Genomic DNA, 13,226 nt, shown 5'->3' with positions numbered 1-13,226 from the left:
TAGGAGCTCGAGAAGTCATGATTTACACCGACTCCCGGCTCGTTGCTTCCCAAGTCAGCGGCGAGTACCAAGCCAAAAACGACACACTGGCCGAATATCTCACTCTCGTCAGAGAGAAAATGAAAAAATTCACAAAGGCAGACATCGAGCACATTCCCCGGGAGCATAACTCACGCGCCGACATATTATCCAAACTTGCGAGTACGAGAAAGAAAGGCGGAAACAAGTCGGTAATCCAAGAAATCTTACCCAGACCGAGCATAAGCAAAAATGCGCAAGCTCGGCAAGTATTCGCTATCGGGGACGACCATTGCTGGATGACCCCGGTATATAACTTCCTCACCAAGGACGAACTACCTGCCGACGCGAAGGAAGCTTCAACTATCAAGAGACGAGCCTTCTCGTACACGGTCATCGAGAACAAACTATACCGACGAGGCTTCTCCATCCCTCTCCTTAAGTGCGTCGACGCGTCGCAAGCATCTGAGATACTCCAAGAGCTCCACGAGGGGATCAATGGCCAGCACCTCGGCGGCCGATCACTAGCGAGGAAAGCCCTCAGAGCCGGTTACTATTGGCCGACCATGCAACAGGACGCCAAAGAACATGTCCGTAAATGCGACAAATGCCAGCGTCATGCCGACATGCACTTGGCTCCCCCTAACGAGAAGCAAAGTTAAAACAACAGATAGCTCTCCGCTACAACACCAAAGTTATCAAGCGCGAATTCGAAGTGGGCGCCCTAGTGCTCCGCAGAAATATGAAGGATTCGCGCGAGGGTAAACTAGCCCCGAACTGGGAAGGGCCGTACCGAGTTTACGATAAAACCGAGAACGGCGCCTACTACCTCGAGGATCTCCTCGGAGTAAAACTTGCTCGGCCTTGGAACGCTGAAAAACTCAGACGTTATTACAGTTAGACCCAACCTAACGCCCCCAGACACCTGTATCCAACACGGGTGCTAGCCGGGCAGGAACCCGCGTCATCGGTACGAACGTGAGGACTCCACGACAGCAACGGTCGAATTTCCCCACAAAATGGGAGAACCGACCACACGGAAGACTCTACACCTAGACCCTCCGTGGAAGTACCTGCACGGCAGAACCCCAGCTCGCGATGGGATCGTTCACGCCGCGAGAACTTGGCCCCAATCACGGTCTCGTACTCGCTATCAGCGCATACCTGCTCTGCGCACCCGGACCGTACTCAACACGCCCGGGCAATCAATCTAGGCCGAGCATAGTCCATAAAACCCAATAATATCACAAGTATAGAGGTAACTCTTCGGTGTTTCCGAGCATAAGTCAGCAGTTACCAAAAACAAAATAACGGAGTACGTCCCCGGCGTACCCGAGCGTAACCGATTAAAATCAAAAAATATCCTAAGTATGGAGGAAATACCTCGGCTTACGAGCACAACAGAAAAGTTATCAAGATACGAGCATACAACAATAACACTTTGAAGGTGCAAATAAACAGATATAAGCAAGCAAGATTATAAAACATTAAAACTGCCGACCAAATTGGTCGGCGATGTCCAAAGGTTACAATCAAAATGCCGGGCACGCAGGCCCCCAAAAGTAATCCGGGCATAACCCAACAAAACATAAAATGGCACGCAGGCCGAAGAAGACAGGCACGCAGGCCCAGGACCACACTATCTACTCTTCACTCCCAAGAGACTCGGGCACTAACACGCCGTCCACAATCTTCGAGGAAAGCCCAATATTATCCTCCTTCAGGCCAAGGTTCAGAAATTTCAGCTGATGAACTGCACGGTCGAACCCGACTTCGGCCATGTCGGCGAGGCTTATTTTCAGGCTATCTATCTTCTCCACGAACTCAGCCCTAGACTGCAGAGCAGCCACGTCCGGCAACTCGTCAGCCGAGGGAGCCCACTCAAGCTGAAGGTCGGCAAGCTTTTTCTTCTCCGCCGCTATCTCCCCGTCCTTCTGCTTCAGCACCGCATCGATCTTCTTATTCAACTCCTTGCGATCGGCCTCCATGGTCTTCATCTTGTCCTCGGCAGCCTTCTTAGCCGCCTCCGCCTTCTTCAGGGCCTCGGTCGAGACCGAGCCCCCATTGGCTAACATTTGGGCCATCCCCAAGACCCTCATCACGGCGGCGCTGTCGCACGCTAGCTGTTTCTGAAGGGACGGGGGGTCCATCTCACCGATCCGACGAGCTTCATCCGGGGAGGTAACCAGGGGGAACCTCTCAAAATAACCTCCATCCTTATAGCAGGGAGGCAATACAAAGGCACGCTCGGAACCCAGGTTCGACGGCTCATGGCATCCCCCCTCGGTAGGACGCGACCTCTTGTGAGACCTCTCATCTAAGTTCACCCGAGGAGAGCCTGCCGAGGCCGAGTTCTCTGCAGCACTGGTTCCCCGACTCTTCTTCTGACTTTTCCTCTTCGCGTCCAGAGCCATCTTCAGGACCGTGTCCTCTTTCTCCGGCATGGCATCTGCAAAGAAAAAAGAAAACAGATGAGTTAGCAAAAATACCGGACAGAAAAGGAAAAGCAAGGCGAATGGACACGACCTAACAATGCCCGAGTCTCCTCGGGAGTCCGGCAAGATAACAAAGCTTTAGTGTTAATAGGCCGCTGCTCCACAACCGGCACACCGTTCTCGTCCAACACGGGATTCCCATTCTTCGTCACCCACTGAGACATAGTAAAGCTGTCTACGTATTTGCAGAGGACCGAGTATGACTCTGTGTCCTGCTCGTCCAGATCCCCATCTTCCCAAACGTAATGTTTCGGGGGAGATGAGAAGTGACCTTTCCACCAGAAAAACGGGAATCTCGTACAGAATTCCCTTGCTACCTGTCCGTCCTCGCCCCTCATTATCTCCCCGTCAGCATCACGAACGACCACAAGATCCGACACCTCAGAATAAGCCATCGGGCTGAGCGGACGGACGACAAAGTACCGGTCCTTGAAGCCTTTCACAGAATCAGTGTACATCCCGAAGAGTTTCCGCTCGGCATTTCTGAACGAGACCCAGCTATATCGCCCGTCTGCCGCCTGCCTTTGGACACGAAAACACCGGCCAAACAATGCGGTCGTGGCACCAATACCCAAATAGTTACAGACAATCTCGAATGCTCGCATAAAAGCAAAAGCATTCGGATGCAATTGGGACGGCGCCAAACCTAGAAACGCCATCATCGATTTCTGAAAATCGGAGAAGGGCAATCGGAAGCCGAGCTCCTTGAACACATATTCGTACATAGCAAAGCCATCCCCGTTGAACCGAGAGCATATGCGCTCATCCTGAGACGGGAAAATCACTTGGTAATTCGGCGCTTCACCCTCTCCCAAAACCTCAACTTCTTTGAAGGCCCCGTCTAAAGACTCGGTGTATCGAGAAGCGACCGTTAAGGCTTCGTCAGCTATCCAGTCGAGCGCAACCGTACATTCGTAACTGCGCAAGGGCATTGGGGAAACCCCTCCCTCGGCGTCCGAACCCGGAGAATCAACACGGTCATTGTCGACCAGAGAGGGCGCGTTTTGATCCTCGATGATCTCAACATCGGAGCTAGTGGCCGTCGAGTCGTCCGACTCGCTACTCCACGAATCAGATTCCGAGCTGGACTCCGAGCCGGCGCTCGAATCAGATCCACCGGCACACAGAAGGGAGAAAGTGAATTCGACAGTTCATCAAATCCACCCTTCCACCGCTATGCAAGCGAAAGGGTAGAGCAGGAGCGGCGGAGCCCCCGGCTAAACCCCCATCGAGGAAAGACGCCCGTCAGCCGAGGACTCACAAAATGACGTGACTCGACAACGAAAAATCGAATCTAAACAGGCACGATGGTCTAACGCCAACATCATCTGGTCCACCGACCCACGCTAACCCCCGAGCATCGCCTAGATAACCCGAGGAGGAAGCAACGACCGCTCGTCGGATCCAGCCTACATTGATGACGAAGACCGCGAAAATAAAGCACACAAAACCTAAGGAAAAGAATAAAGCAACGAAGAGGGAAACGAACTTACGTGAAGACATGATGACGATGACTGGGGGAACTCTTCGGTAGACGACGACTGTCGTAACGAGCAATATGTTGAACAAGCTGGAAGAGTATCTTCCGAGGAACGCCTGTCTGAAGCCGAGCAAGTAAACAGAGAGGGGAAAACTCCCAAATGAGAGAATTCGCCCCCTTTTATAGGGAAAGGGCTCGGAAGGCGAAGCGTCACTTCTCCTGACAAGCGCCGCCTCCTAGACCCTAGGTCATCATTACCTATGCCACGTCAGCGCGTATCACCCACGCGCGACGTTTCGCCCCCTCCACAGGCTGTTCCTCCGGGCATATCTGGTTGACGATGAGCCATCTCGCCGGGCATTTCCAAGGTCATGGGTCCGAGCATAAGCAAAGTCACAGCTTCTTGACCAGAAAGCTCCGACTTGGGGGGCTCCTGTTCTAGACTGGGCCAAGGTTAGGCCCCATATAGTTTTGGCCCAGTAAACCTCAGAGGCCCACGTTCCTCCATGACCCTCTTCTGCACCTAGGATGCCCACCTTAGACATGCTCGACCGATCGTGTGGCACCCGGCATGATCGCGTGCTCCCCGCGAGCCAACGCTCGGCACTAACATTCCCACGAACACCTTCGTTGCCGAGGACCCTGCTCCGCGCTGGGCTCCTTCATATCCAACCCTCCTAACAGCACGGATCCCACGTGGCTCCTAAAAGACCGCGTCTCCCTTGAACTTCGGAGCGGTTAACCAGGACAGAGGGCATACACACACCTCCGATATTTCCGCTCAGGAAACCTGGCAGTCTCCTAGTTGGGCCTGGGAATCCAACCCAATAGCGAGATCATGGCCCAGCGCTGGGGGCTATAAATACCCTCTTTGACTAGAAGGTCAGGTATTCAATTCTTTCTAACCTTAAGCTAGTACTTGCACTCCTTTGCTCGTCTTCTCACTTTGGCATCGGAGTACCTTGCAGGTACACCCCCCTCCTCCTTCCTAGAAGATCCAGTCCGAGCAGCCTACGATGATTCTTCTGATCAGGTACGATCAGGAACGAAGAAGAACACATAAAAATTTACTCAACCAAAAACATAATTATTTTATAATTATTAAAAAAATATTCATAATTATTAAAAAATTATTTTTAAATGTCAAAATTTCTACTTTACTCACGGGTCACTATCAATAGATTTTCTTTTTTATTTTAATTAACAATTATCTTTATTTAAGACACAAAATTCTTATTTTCAATTGTCAAAAAAAAAATTCACGATGCATTATCAGCAAAATACCTATTTTATTTTAATTAACAATTATTATTGTTTGAGATACAAAATTTTTATTTTTATTACGGAACACTAACATCATGATACCTATTTTATTTCAATTAACAATTCTATATAAAAAACAAAAATGAATGACAATTCTATATATATTCATTGCTATATAAGATCATTATTTAGCTTTGTTATGATTTTTACAATATCTATCTCAAAATCATATTATATCTTACTAAATATAATTGTGCACTTGTCCTTAATGTTATGGACACAACAAGTTAGATCCAAGCAACAAAACATGTAAAATGTTAACTTGTACTTGATAAAGTGACACTAGACACGATAAGTTAGATCTAGACAAAAAGACATACATAAATTGACATTTTCAATGACGAAATATTTTAAATATTAATATGTATTCCAATCTTTTCATTGTAATATGATTGAAGAACCGATTCATTCTTACTCTCAAGATAATTTGTTATTTAGTGGGTGTTGAATCATCACTCATTTGCACTTGTCTTTAATGTTGAAAATGTGAATAAAATACTTTATAAAGTGTCATAGGACACAACCAATTAGATTCTAAACAAATAAACATACATACACATAATTCTCAATTTACAGTATAATTTTACACTACTAAATAATTTTTACCCGTGCGGACGCACGGGTATATTACTAGTTTACTTTAAATTTAATTAACCTCAAAATAATTTAACAAGGGTATGAATTATATTTTGATCCTAAAAAATTATAGAAATTCTCAATGAACCCCTTGATTCTCTTAGCCACCTGACAAAATTTCAATTATGTCTTTTGATTCTGTAGATGCATATTCAGAGGTACTTTTTTCCCAAAATTTGTTTTTTTGTAGGTGCATCTACAGAAGCATTTTAAACTAGTGGACATTGGTAAAACTTCAATTTAATTCAGTTCAGGGATTCTTCCATAGGTACATCTAGGGAATAACTTAGCGGCAAAAATTGTCGTAGATGTATCTACGGAACTATCTAATATAGTTTGAACCAGCATGATCACTCTCACATTGTTGGTTTTCTTCTTTAACACTCACCTCTCTAGAACCTATAAACCCTATATCATCAATACTATTTTCACTCTAAAACTCAAACTTTTTGGTGCAACAAATCAAAGGGAGCAAGAGAAGACTGAATTTCAGGTAAAGATTCATCTTTATCCATTGCATTGCTCACATTATGCATCAAATTTCTGTCAAAATATGTAGCGTTGCTTCTGTAGGTACATCTACGCAACGTGTTGAAGATGAACACAATTCTGAGGTGCATTTACGGAACATGTATGTACTATTTTTTTCAATAGTCTTGTGATTTTGTGTTACTTGTGTTATTATTTACAAATAGGTATGGTGCAACCCGATAATATCTCAAAAGAATTAGTTTCTTTAGTCGATGTTTCTCTGAATGTTGAGGGGTAGTCGTAAAGGCGATAGATATCGACGGTGACTTTAATAACACGCAAAAGATTGAGATCGTGAAAGCATGCTCACATGGATTCTGCTTTAAAAGTAAATTCAGATGAGGGCTTTCCTCACATAAAAAGATTAGACACAAATTAGTGGAAACCGAGTAAAAATGATAACAATAAAACTGGAAAGTAAAATTTTAGTTGACGAGCAACAAAATTTCTATTTAACTAAACTTAAAACTCTATATTTCGGCAGTCCCCGACAACGGCACCAAAAACTTGATCGTAAATTAGCAAGTGTACTAATCTGCCAATGTAATAATAATGGGAAATCCCAAAGTACCGATCTCAAGGACTGCATGATGTTATAGCTTTCTGTTTCAATTCAATTAAACAAAAGCCTTGGGGATTTGGTTTGGAGAATTCTCAATTAAATTGCAAATAAACGTAAAAGACTGATTTGGCCAAATATGAGTAATATGCCAGGTAGGTGTGTGCATTAACATGTAACAACTCAGAATCCTTATTTCAATAACAAATTCTAACTTATCAATTATCGGTTCTTAAGGATGTTTGCTCCTAACTCCTTAGTGGTAAAACCTTTGAACATTCATCCTAAATCCTAATTCCTTACTGAATTATGATGAAATCAAGCCGTTGAATTATCAAGAATATTTCAGTTACTATAGGGTATCCCTATTCCTAGGCAATATCTACAATAGTCTAATTGTACAAAAACCCTAACAATGGCGGTCCAGCCTAATTGCTAGTCATACATCAATCCTATTGGTCCGACGAGGAAAGCTTTAGAAACATTGTACAGTTAAATTGAACATGAAAGACAAATATATTACTGAAATTGGGATGAAATTATAGACATTACAAGTGTTGGAGATCAAATTGATCTTCAATCGCTTCCGTTCATGAAAATCTCCTTCTCGTTGAAACCCTTGTCTTCTCCAATCTTCTCTGGTGATATTCTTCGCTTGCCAAAAAATTCTTTCATTCGTGAAAATTCATCTAAATAGTATAGACTCACTTAGGTTGGTTGGAAGTACCCAAAACGCCCCCACAACTTAACCCATGGACAAAATATAAAAAATCATGAAATCAGCATCACATGCTGACACGGGCCGTGTCAGCCAACACGGGCACCCGTGTCAGACTTCTGTCATCTTAGAATCTGATTTTTTGTTCCAGGTCTCCTAACACGACCCGTGTCACTTGACATGGCCCGTGTCAGCCCCTAACTTTAGAATTTGGCTTTGATGTCTTCATCAAAGTTGTAGCCCTTTTCGTTAGCGAAATTTTGCCGCCAGTCCCACGTCATTCCGAGTAACGAAGCTCTAGTTATGATCAAAATAGTACATGCATGTCATGATGAAAAACATGCTAAAAATTTCCAGATCTCAGAATTCCTTCGCAACTCCGCGTTTTGTATTTTTTTTTTGCACTGATTTGTCTCGATTTATTCCTCTAAGTCTGAAAATAGTGAAATACACAACCAAAGCATAAAATATAGAAGAAAGAGATAAAATGCTTTAACCAAATACTTCAAAGATAACATATAACAACGGTAAATAAACGTGTAAAAACCATTGTTCAGGAACCCCATGCAACTTCACAATCACGCAGAGATAAATTTCTTCCAACTTCTGCAAAAGAAAATTGATGTTAATTAGAATAAAATTCTCTGACTTTGTCAGTCCATCAACAACCACCCAAATGGCATCATGTCGTCTCGGAGTATTCGGCAACCCAGTCACAAAATCCATATAAATGTTAAGATTAGAAGAAATCAAATTTCAGGTGAAAACAAGAAAAGTAACGTACCTTTCGTTGAGCTTCAGGTGGCGGCGCAATAGATTAGAGGAGGCTCAACGGAACAAAACCATGAAATGGGAAGAACGATGGAGTGTACCAGTGAGAGAACAATGAATGGTAAAGCACAAATAGATCATGATTTTGCCGTGAAAGAGAAGAGAGAGGACTGAAGTTTATTTTGTTTTTAGGATTAGATTTGAGATTTGGAGTTTGTGGCTGAACCAATAAACTGATGGTCCAGATTAAAAATGGATGGTATAAATTTAAAATCCAATAAAAATTTAAGATAATTATAATATATTGGATAGTTGAAATCATTTAGTAAAAATAATCAAATTTTTTATTTTTGTACTTTTATTTTAATCATTATGAAATTAATTAATGATTTAAATATATTAAATATTTTTGTTTTAACTTTTTTAACATTAATAAATAATATAAACAAACAAATTATAAACCTACTCTAATATACACCATATTTTACCAGGAACAAAAATACAACATTTCCTTTTGTTAATCTTTTATTTATTTTAGGCGAAATACTTTTTTTTGGTCTCTTATGCTAATTTTGGGGTTCATTTTGGTCCCTTAATTTTGAAAAGTGTCATATTGATCCCTTAACTCTTCAAAAGGTCTTATTTTACTCTTTTTTATCACATTAGCGACGAAAAAACTAAAAAATCGGTCGCTAATATGACAAAAGGACTAAAATGACACCTTTTGAAGAGTTAAGGAACCAATATGGCACTATTTGAAGTTAAGGGACCAAAATGAACCCCGAGGTTAACATAAGGATCAAAAAAAATATTTTGCCTTTATTTTATAATAATGAACTTTCAATAATTTTTTATTTAAATTAAAAGAATAATTTTAAAATATAAAATTTATTTCTACAAAAGATTTTGCATTTTAATTTGTGTGCTATACGTTAAAATAGATTTTTATATGAAATTTCTTTTAAAACTTCTCTAAAAAAATTATCTAGAATATATAAAATTTTAAAATATAATTAAAAAAAAAACTTACATGAAGCTTATAATGTAATATTAAACCATCCCTTATCATAAGCCTTAAAACATTGAATAATCATAATAAACTACTAGTAGAACACCCGTGCATCCGCACATGTAATTCAAATCTTAAGATGAATAATGTATTACATACGCAATAAAAAAGTTAAAAAATTCGAATCATAAATCCTAATTTAAGAATCACAAATCATAACTATCACTGATACTTATAAATATGTACAAATATTTTGTTGATTAAAATAAAAATGTATTGTGGTGATAATAACCCGTGAAAATAGTGAGTTTCAGTGATAAAATTCACAGAGTTGGTAAATCCTATTTTAATCAACATATAATAAATTCTCCTTAGTATATTGCAAAGTGATGATATCTATTCATCATCGGGAGAACCAAATATCAACATATATTTCAACCATATAATAAACATGATTTTCTAAAAAATTTATGTACATCTTAATAATTGTGACATATATGATTATACAATAATTTATTGGCTTAAATACATTTTTATTCTTTTATTTAAATTTTTGGAGTTTTTAGTCCCCTTAATACAAGCAATTATTTTTATTTCATTTCAATTATATCCAATTAATCTTTAATCGTTAAAGAGAAAACATTTCATTTCATTATCTAATTTTAAGCAATTACTTTTTCCTTAAAAAATTACTACTATTAAAGATTATAATATAATAAATATGAGTAAAGGCAGTGTAAACTTTGTACGAGTTTCCTGTTATATTCGACCAAAGACTTCTTTCACTTTATATACTTTGCCATTCTAAGACTTCTTTCATTTTCAATATTATTATTTTTCTCATTCCAAGACTTCTTTCATTCCAAGACTCTAATTGTTATTAAGGGGAAAAGCCAATTATAGAAATGTTTTCTATTTAAAGATTTATAGTATTAACAACTAATAACACTTCAATTAGTTAGTTAGATATTAGACAATTAAGTTAGTTAGGGTTTCCTCTAGAAGCTTCTCTAACTAACTTTGTATATATACTTGACACTATCTTTTCCCATTAGTAAGATGAGTGTTATTCTCTTAACTTCTTCTTCAATTTCTGTTGCATGCTCTTTCTACCTTCTCCTTCATTTGACCTTAATCATCTTTGGTATTCATCAATGGTGTAGTTGATAATATGGTATCATCGTCTTCGATCCCTTTCTTCATGCTTCCGCCATTACTTCTTTTATTCTGCAACTCTTTCCTTACCATCATCTTCTTGTTCTTTCTTAATTCTTGATGCCTTCACGTGTTGATCACACTGCTCGGATCACCAATGGTGATGTTGACTCTGTTTATTATGTCCATCCAAGTGAAGGACCACACTCTGTCAACATCTCACCTCAACTCAATGGATCTAATTACATTTCTTTCTCAAGATCGATGGAGCGTGTCTTAGGTGCCAAGAACAAGATCGCATTCAGCAATTGTTCAATTCGAGCTCCAAACGTTTCTGATCTCAATCGTTCTGCATGGGAACAGTGTAATTGCCTAGTGCACTCATGGATTTTGAACTCATTGAATCCTTCTATTGCTCAAACCATCGTGTTCTTGGAAAACACTCTTGATGTGTGGAATGATCTCAAGGAACATTTTTTCAAAACCGATCGTGTTCGTGTATCCAATTTACGTGCTGAGATTAACAATCTCAAGCATGGTTCTAAGTCTGTTCTTGATTACTTCACTATGTTGCATAGATTATGGGAGGAACTCAATTCCCATCGACCTATCCCTAGTTTCACTTGTCCTCAACAATGCAGATGCGAAGGAGTGCTCGTGAATTTCGTTTCGAGGATCAAATCATTCAATTCCTAACAGGTTTGAATGACAAGTTTTTTGTAATTAAAACTCGAGTTCTATTAATGGATCTTCTTCCTTCCATAAATAGAGTTTATTTTATGGTGATACAAGAGGAGAGTAATTGCAATTAGTCAGACAAATTTGCTGCCTCTAACACAAAATTTTGTGGATAGTGGGTGTTAAACCCATGACCTCCCCATACTAAATAGAAGGCACTACCACTAGGCCAACTTATTATTTATGTTATTTATTGCTGGTGGAATGTATATGTTACATATTTGCTTTATTTCATATTTCCATTATAATTGTTGTTTAAACTAATTAATTTTACATATTAATAAGAACAATAATAATGTAATTCATAAGAATATGAATAAATACGAATTATTGCAATGCCTCAAATATTAATGATTAACAATATAATATATACTGAAATTAGAATAAATAGCATAATTTATAATTAAAATATATCAAATAATACATTTTTTAATTTATCAAATATTAAAATTTTAACGTATTAAATAATAAATTTTTAATAAAATATTAATTTTTTTTTTGAATAAACTGGAAAATTTTAATATTTTAAAATATAATATATACATTTATTAATAACTTATTATAAAATAATATTATCTTTTAGTAACTTATTTTTTAAAACAAATTTATTTTTTTGAAATCAATTATATTATTTTAAAATTTAATACATTTTAATAGATATTAATTTTATTTGAAAAATTATTATTACAATATATCAAATATTAATTAATTACAACATAATATATACTGAAATTAAAATTAACATAATAATTTATTGTTAAAATGTATCAAATAATAAATTGTAATATTTTATTAGTAACTTATTTTATTAGTAACTTATTTTATTAGTAACTTGTTAAAAATACTAAAATTACTTTTTTTAGAATAAACTGGAAATTTTTAATATTTTAAAACATAATATATACATTTATTAATAACTTATTTTAAAATAATATTTATCTATTAATAACTTATTTATCTATTAAAGATAATGTATACATTTTAATAGATATTAATTTTATTTGAAAACTTATTATTACAATATATCAAATATTAATAATAACAATATAATATATACTAAATTTAAAATTAACATCATAATTTATTGTTAAAATAAATCAAATAATAAATTTTTAATGTATGTTATAATAACTTTTTAACGTATCAAATAATAAATTTTTAATAAAATATTAAAATTAATTTTTTTAATAATATATACATTTATTAATAACTTATTTTAACATAATATATACATAATATTCTAAAACGTAATATATACATGTAAAATTAATTACTTTAAACAAAATTTATAATGGAAATATGAAATAAAGCAAATATGTAACATATACATTGCACCAGCAACATATAACATAAATAATATGTTGGCCTAGTGGTAGTGCATTCTACTTGGTATGGGGAGGTCATGGGTTCAGCATCCACTAATCATAAAATTTTATAATGTCTATCTTTTAAATTTTGAAAACTTAAAATAATAATAAATAAAATGTCTACATGACAATTAAAATAATTCAAAATAAGTATAATAAAGCCACATCAGCATATTTGAATTAAAAAATTAAAAAAAAATACACAATCAGCGCACCACATAAGCAAATGGCATGTGCCATTTCCTAGGAAGGTCTAAAACGACAGAATCTTCATTTGGCAAGGTTAGTTTTACAACAAAAAAATTTCATGGAGGTAAGCCAAAAGTCGCCCATATGGCAGGGGCAAAAATGGTAATAACCCTTAAATCTGATTTTTGGCTCCTTGATTCAGGAGCTAATGACCATGTATGTTCTTCCCTACATTGG

At 37.7% G+C, this 13,226-nt stretch overlaps 1 long non-coding RNA gene across 1 annotated transcript; it reads right to left on the bottom strand.

The window, feature by feature from the left end:
* Positions 1-7,373: 7,373 nt before the first annotated feature.
* On the bottom strand, positions 7,374-8,768 carry LOC131656357 (uncharacterized). Its single transcript, XR_009300069.1, has 2 exons — positions 8,545-8,768; positions 7,374-8,366 (listed from the first exon to the last, which is right to left on the bottom strand). It is a non-coding gene; the product is annotated as an uncharacterized LOC131656357 (long non-coding RNA).
* Positions 8,769-13,226: the final 4,458 nt, after the last annotated feature.

The sequence above is a fragment of the Vicia villosa genome, linkage group LG3 (assembly GCF_029867415.1).
Source record: "Vicia villosa cultivar HV-30 ecotype Madison, WI linkage group LG3, Vvil1.0, whole genome shotgun sequence".
Classification (NCBI taxonomy): Eukaryota; Viridiplantae; Streptophyta; class Magnoliopsida; order Fabales; family Fabaceae; genus Vicia; species Vicia villosa.
This window is presented reverse-complemented; position numbering and strand designations above follow the sequence as displayed.